The sequence below is a fragment of the Schistocerca piceifrons genome, chromosome 4 (genome assembly GCF_021461385.2).
Source record: "Schistocerca piceifrons isolate TAMUIC-IGC-003096 chromosome 4, iqSchPice1.1, whole genome shotgun sequence".
In the NCBI taxonomy this organism is placed as follows: domain Eukaryota; kingdom Metazoa; phylum Arthropoda; class Insecta; order Orthoptera; family Acrididae; genus Schistocerca; species Schistocerca piceifrons.
In genome coordinates this window covers 491826016-491833182 of record NC_060141.1, presented here as the reverse complement: position 1 = coordinate 491833182, position 7167 = coordinate 491826016, and the positions used below count along the sequence as shown (strand labels likewise).

The window sequence follows — 7167 nt, the reverse complement described above, 5'->3', positions numbered from 1 at the left end:
GACAGAATTATTAGTAAGGGTTCACGAAGAAGATACATATGAGACATGTATTGTAAGAGGTTTTTAAATTTTTACACTGATAAAATAACGCATAAAGACAGAGAGAAAGCAAGGAGCATAATGGTAGAACATAGAAGTACAAAGGCAATTAAGTTAGCAGATAACCTAACAGTGTGAATTAAGTCAGACAAAGACTTATAACCTACGATCGACAGCACAGTAGAAATGGAAATGAATACGTAATGTGGATAAATGTAGGAAACACCAAAAAATAAGAATCATCAAAATATTAAGCTTCCATCAAAATAATTCTCGTAGGAGAGACAATACAGCATGTTAAGTATTGTATTTTACATAATTACGGTAAGAATTTCGTAACAGATAGTGAAAGTTGTGTGGAAGGAGTAAGAATATCCATGAGTAAAATCTTTGGTAAAGTGTGAATTTTATGGACAGTAACAGTGACTCAGATGGAACTCAGAGATTTTTCAAGTGTTTATTTCGAAAGTAGTATTATCTGGCAGCAAAAGTCGGGCAGCCGTTAGTAAAGAGGGAAAATACTTGGATATTATTGAAATGTGACTGTGGAGGCAAATGGTAAACCAAAAATGTACTGGCAGAATGGCGAATGAATATGAATGTCTAAGCATATGAGAGGAATCGACAAGTTTGAAACAACCTTCCTGACTGGAAAAATTACATTTTACCGAATTAAAGTCCACTGTCCCATTTTTGTACCTGTATGTGAAGACTAGTATTAGGAACTACTGTGAGGATTTTCATGCGGTTTTCATTAATAGATAGACAAAGGCAAGATCAAGGTGTGTATATACACTATGTGATCAAACGAATCCGAACACCCTCAAAGACATACGTTTCTCATATTAGGTGCATTGTGCTGCCACCTACTGACAGATACTCCATATCAGCGACTTCAGTAGTCATTAGACATCGTGAGAAGAATGAGATTTCCACACTTCTAAACATCTTTAGGTCCATTGCTTCCAATGTGATAGTGAAGTGGAAACGTGAAGGGACACGTACAGCACAGAAACATACAGGCCGACGTCGTCTGTTGACTGACAGAGACCGCCGACAGTTGAAGAGGGTTGTAGTGTGTTATAGGCAGACATCTGTCCAGACCATCTCACAGGAATTCCAAACTGCATCAGGATCCACTGCAACTACTATGACAGTTAGGCGGAAGGAGGGAAAACTTGGATTTCATGGTCGAACGGCTGCTCGTCAGCCACACATCATGCCAGAAAACGACAAAAGACACCTCGCGTGGTGTAAGGAGCGTAAACATTGCACGATTGAACAGTGGAAAAACGTTGTTTGGAGTGACGAATCACGGTACACAATGGCAGGGTGTGGGTACCGCGAATGCCCTGTGGTCGCCATCTGCTAGAGTGTGTAGTGCCAACAGTAAAATTCAGAGGCAGTGGTGTTATGGTGAGGTCGTGTTTTTCATGGAGGGGGCTTGGCCCCTTGTTGTTTTGTGTGGCGCTATCACAGCACAAACCTACATTGATGATATTTTAAGGACACTGTTGAAGAGCAGTTTGGGGAAGGTGACTGGATCTTTTAACAAAATCAGGCACCTGTTCCTAATGCACGGCCTTTGGCGGAGTGGTTATACGACAATAACATCGCTGTAAAGGACTGGCCTGCACAGAGTCTTGACCTGAATCCTATAGGACACCTTTGGGATGTTTTGGAACGCCGACTTTGTGCCCAGCCTCACCCCCCCCCCCCTCTCAGCAACCGACATCGATACCTCTCTCAGTGTAGCACTCCATGAAGAATGGGCTGACAGTCCCCAAGCAACCTTGAACGTATGCCTGCGAGAGTGGAAGCTGTCATCAAGGTTAAGGGTGGGCCAACACCAGATTGAATTCCAGCATTACCGATGGAGGGCGCAACGAACTTGTAAGTCATTTCAGCCAGGTGTCCGGATACTTTGGATCACGTAATGTATAATCTACAATTATAGCAATCATGGGTGTGTAATGTATGTATTGTTACGCGTTCCATACGTAATTGGCGTTTGGACTGACACCTCGTGAGAACGATGGAAGGTGAAACTTTCTGGAGGCTTAAAACTGTGTGCTGGATCGAGACTCGAACTCGGAACCTTTGCCTTTCGAGGGCAAGTGCTGTACCAACTGAACTACCCAAGCACGACACGCCCCGTGCTTGGGTAGCTCAGTTGGTAGAGCACTTGCCCTCGAAAGGCAAAGGTTCCGAGTTCGAGTCTCGGTCCGGAACACAGTTTTAATCTACCAGGAAGTTTCATATCAGCGCACACTTCGCTGCAGAGTGAAAATCTCATTCTGGATACGATGGGAGGTATGACCTGGTCTGCTAAAAGGGAGGCGGTATCTGGCGGGAAAAGAAGTAAGCAACCGCTGCAACTGCAGAGACCATCGCAGCTTAACCAGAACCGAAACACTGAAAACGAGGTGTTTTTCTGTCTTGTTTGTGAAAGTTAATCTTCGGAACTTCAGTAGCAATTTTGATTAGCGCACACTTGCAAGGAACGCTTTTGTAAGTTATTTATTGCCGATACGACAGACGTATGGGAGCAGATACCCAGTGCTATCCATAGAATGTCAGGGCTGTTCACTACATGTTCCACATAAACAGACGGTAACGAAGTCAGCGAAATAAAGATCACTCGCAAGGGAGCAAAAGGAAGAAGACGACTTGCAATATTGAGTGACTTTAAAACTGGAGGAAATTACCGGAAGATGAAAGAAGAGTCGCTGCACATAGGATGTTCAATAGTGACCAGTACCAAACAAGTATAAAGATAAGCAAATAGTATACAAGCTATTTGTGAACTAGTAATTATTCTTTAAAATGCGTGGTGTAATGCGAGCTAAAATTCACTGTCTATTATTACACATACCTCGGAGGGACGATTAGAGCCATCACCATTTCACCCTGCAGTATTCACGAAAAACGTCAGATGAACGTCACGATCATTAGAAACAAAGTTACAGGGCAACTAGGGAAAGATCTATAAGGGTAACGGCAGCTGTGATAGTTGATGAACCACCCTCTTATTTGCCTTAGAAGATTTGTGGAAACGAACGAAACTCTGAAACACTACTACTGGACAGAAATCCGACCAAAAGCCCACAGCATTAACAGTTGTATTAACTTCCTTACAGTGTATCACAACTTAGCAGATAGGTATTCAGGTTAAACTATAACAGGCCGATACTAGAAACATTAGTCGCCTGTCATCAATGTGTTAAATCTCGAACTATCGACATGGCATGGATTACACAACTAAATCCACGGCTCATCTTGAAAGTGACTGGCATAGCGGGCCAACGTTGTTGCCGTTACCAGACAGCTTTCTTCCGACTTCAGCTCATTAACTCTCTCCCAGATGCCTTAAACATCAGTTTGATAATTCACAATCGTGAGTAGTTGAATAGTGTAATGCACAAAAGTGGGATATAAAACTTAATAGATGTTGACTGGGGACCATTTACGCTCCCAAAAAAAGTAAAATTGCAATGGATGCTATTCTGATCCTGCTATTTTGGATGGACGGTATTATAGAGTTTAATCTGAATTAGCATTTGAAAGAACGAAATATTATATGTTGAAAGTCACATGAAACGTAGAGATAAAACGTAGAAAAACATGAATTATCGCCACCGCCAAAGAAAAACAAACTTGGAATAAGAAAAACAAAGAGAATTTAAATGGAAAAATATTGTCTTGAAAGAGATTCAATGAACGGTTCCAACTATTTGCATCTGTTGTTAATACGTACGCTTCTGCAAGCTGTGTCATTTCGTTAGTCTTCCTGGCTGTACTGCCACGACGTTACACAGAACGCTTAGAATAATAAAGTAGCCGAAATTTCGTGTATATCGAAGCAGTACTAGGTCTGCTAAAAGAGACTGTAGTAGAATACCACTTTCGTTCTTTGACTGGTACCCCGGAGTAATGATGAAAGAAGTGCAAGAAATTTTCATGGTGAGGAACGAATGTGAAAGCCGAACAGCTAGGAAGATTCAGATGTGACACTGCCGTTTTGGTCGATATTGTCGAAGGTGCAACACTCGTAGCACAGAGCACACGAATTCTGTTTTGAGGTCATTACCTAGCGATCCAGATTTCCACTTATCCGTGATTTAGAAAAATCACGTAAGAAGAATCCCGGAATTGTCTATTTGAGAACGGTTACGGTTGATCTCCTGAATGAGGTTACAGAAAGGTGAACTTGTAGTATGTCTTATTGACTTCTTCCTAGGCAGTAACTTAAACTCATACCCAGCTTTCTTTTGAGTTAATGGAACTATTAGTACTAAATGAAGTGGATATAATTATTAGAAGTGAATTAGCGTTAAGATAAACAAGCTAAGGACAGTGGTCAAATTGTACCTTAAATGATAATATCATAACGGTACACGCTAAAAGTGAATATAGCAGAGTCGGAAAAGTGAAACAACTCAACTGTGGGGGAAGTAAGACTTCACAATTGGAGGAAGCAATAGGACCAGTAGCAGCAAGTTTGGGAGAAACTGTGCCACTATATATCAATGAATTTTACCTGCAGGAGGTATGAAAGAAAAGTTTGTTTCAAAGAAGTGTCATTTTTCTACTAGATGTGACATTGGTCAGATCTATAAGAGTTGTCTGAATGAGGAACACTGTATACCAGCTGTTAGGGAGAATGCTTACGGTATAGGGTAAGAGCTGGCCACGAGTAATTTTGTATTCACCAAAGCATTTGTATTATATTTCATGCCTATGACGAAAATATCATTTGGAAATACATATTTTTAGTTGAAGATAGTTGATAATTTTGGCGGAAAGCGAGTGACTTTGCTGAATTACATAATAACGTAGGCTTTTGCAACTGATGTCCGTGACGTAAAAATTTCTTGAATTTATTCATCTCTAGTCACATTTTAACAAATTTACTGGTTTTTATAATGAAGGTTACCCTATGCATCTATTTTTACAAGAAATGAATAATTATTAAATTTCAAAATATCCGACCCATGCAATATTTATTTGTGATGCATAGTAATGTCTTATAAACTTTGTTCTGCCGATGGTAGGGGTTCCGTGCGGATCGTTCAATGTCTCGGTGAAATTTATGTTCCTTTCATCATAACGATTAAGAAATAAACAAAAAAAATAAATACGAAGTAATAAAATGCGGTGAATGGCAACCAATGCTCCATTGTACTTGTTAATTTGTGTAGTCGATACTAATGTGATACCTTGAAAGGCCGTTTTGGGCAGCGGCCAGAAGGCAACCTCGCAGATGGCCAACTCAGCAATGAGGAACGACTGCACAAGACGTGAGAGTAACAGGAACTTCTTCAGGAAGTTGAACGAAGTTGATTTAACCCTTGCATGTGAACAAGTACATAAAGGTAATACACATAAAGTCTTCACCTGAAGATCGGGCACTTTACGTGTGCTCTAAATACTCTGATATCTTCCCAACAATAAAAGACTTTTTGGAAGAGGAAGACGATGGATGAGAGCTGCATTTACGGAAGAAGTTATTATAATTTGTATTTTCGAAATGAATAGTAGATTTATTGAAAAAATTAATTGTGGGTTAAAGATTTCTTTATTGTAATTGTCAGCAAAATAATTCGAATCGTATCCTGGACTGAAACGGGATCCATTGGTGAAAGAAAAATTTAAATTAATACCCTTAGCGAAATTCTGGGCACATTGAAAGATGAATATCAATAAATCTCACAGAAGCCATGTTGGCACTTTTAGCACTTGCAATCACATAACGAATGAAATTGTGTTTGCAGTTTATACGTCGACTAAAAATAAATACCGCAATAGGTACGATGCCGAATCTGTCATGAGCATTAAGATTTCATCCAAAGAGCCTAATATTAAGTAAAAGTCTGAAAATTGAAATGAGCTCCATTCATATCACTAAAATTTAAATTTAAACGCCGTGTTTGATTATGATGCTTTAAACTATTGTTACTTTAAGAAGTCATGGGTTAATTTTGAAACTAGTTTCCGAAGAAAATAGATATATTTTAAAATAACTGTCATTTCTGTTGAAAATAATTCAGTTGCAGAATGCTGCATTAATGCATAGGTGTCCCAAAGAAACACCAACAAACTTTAGGGATAAGTTCCTTAGAACAAATAAAAATATATCGTAAACAAGTACGTATGTTGAAAGATATGAGCACTTTTTCATCTTAGATACTAGGAAACACATCTGTTCTACAGCAAATCCCTTACCTTTTATGTAGGCAGCATGGACCAAAACAAATATAAAGAAGTGTAGTAAAAATGGGCTGTAAAATGCATATCATAGGGGCTATGAGTCATTTTTCTTTAGATGTGTTCCACACTAGCGAAGATGAACAAGTGGTCATAGCTCTGAAGGTATGCGCCTTAGAGACATTATTCACTAGACATTTTGACTTGTTTTGGTAAATACATTCTCCTTCCAATATATGGAAAGCAAGGACCTTGCAGTGGAAGAGATCAGTTTCATAGTATCTAAGATGAACAACTGCCCGTATCTCTTAAAATATGCACTTAAGTGTTCGTGTTTACTATCAATTTTTAACTTATTTCCGCATAAAGAACCTAACACTAAGGTTTGTCGGTGTCTTTTACGGGATACCTTGTAGTATAGAAAGCAAGCGTGGGTTCCACAACAAAGGAAGATATATAAGGGGGGTACGACGTCAAACGGGACGACTTGAAGCAGGAGAGACACCACAGGACATTTTAATTTCCACTGTCTATACTTTTAAACATAAATTCATAAAACTTTGTCAGAATGACCAGAAAGGATTCAGGATTTACACTTATAGTGGTGGATGTTCAAAAATATAAAAAAAATTACTTTTTCTACATTTGTATTTCACCTTTTTTTCACTTACCATTGGCTGCATTAATTTTATAGGTACACTTTTCTTCATAAGTAAGGGAGATTCTTCAATGAATTTTGCACAGCATACAAACCATACTTACAGGTGTATGAAACTGTAGAATTTTCTAAATCTATTAAAACTGTGGTAAAAAACGAGATAATTGACTATAAAATTGGAGTTTTTTCTAAACATGAAGTTTAAAATATAACAGTACACTCATTTTTTCATAAATTAATTAATTTCTACAGTTTCGTACACC

At 38.8% G+C, this 7167-nt stretch overlaps 1 non-coding gene across 1 annotated transcript; it reads left to right on the top strand.

Moving 5' to 3' along the window:
* Positions 1-2197: 2197 nt before the first annotated feature.
* On the top strand, positions 2198-2272 carry Trnas-cga. The gene has a single exon. It is a non-coding gene; the product is annotated as a tRNA-Ser (tRNA).
* The last annotated feature ends 4895 nt before the right edge of the window (positions 2273-7167 follow it).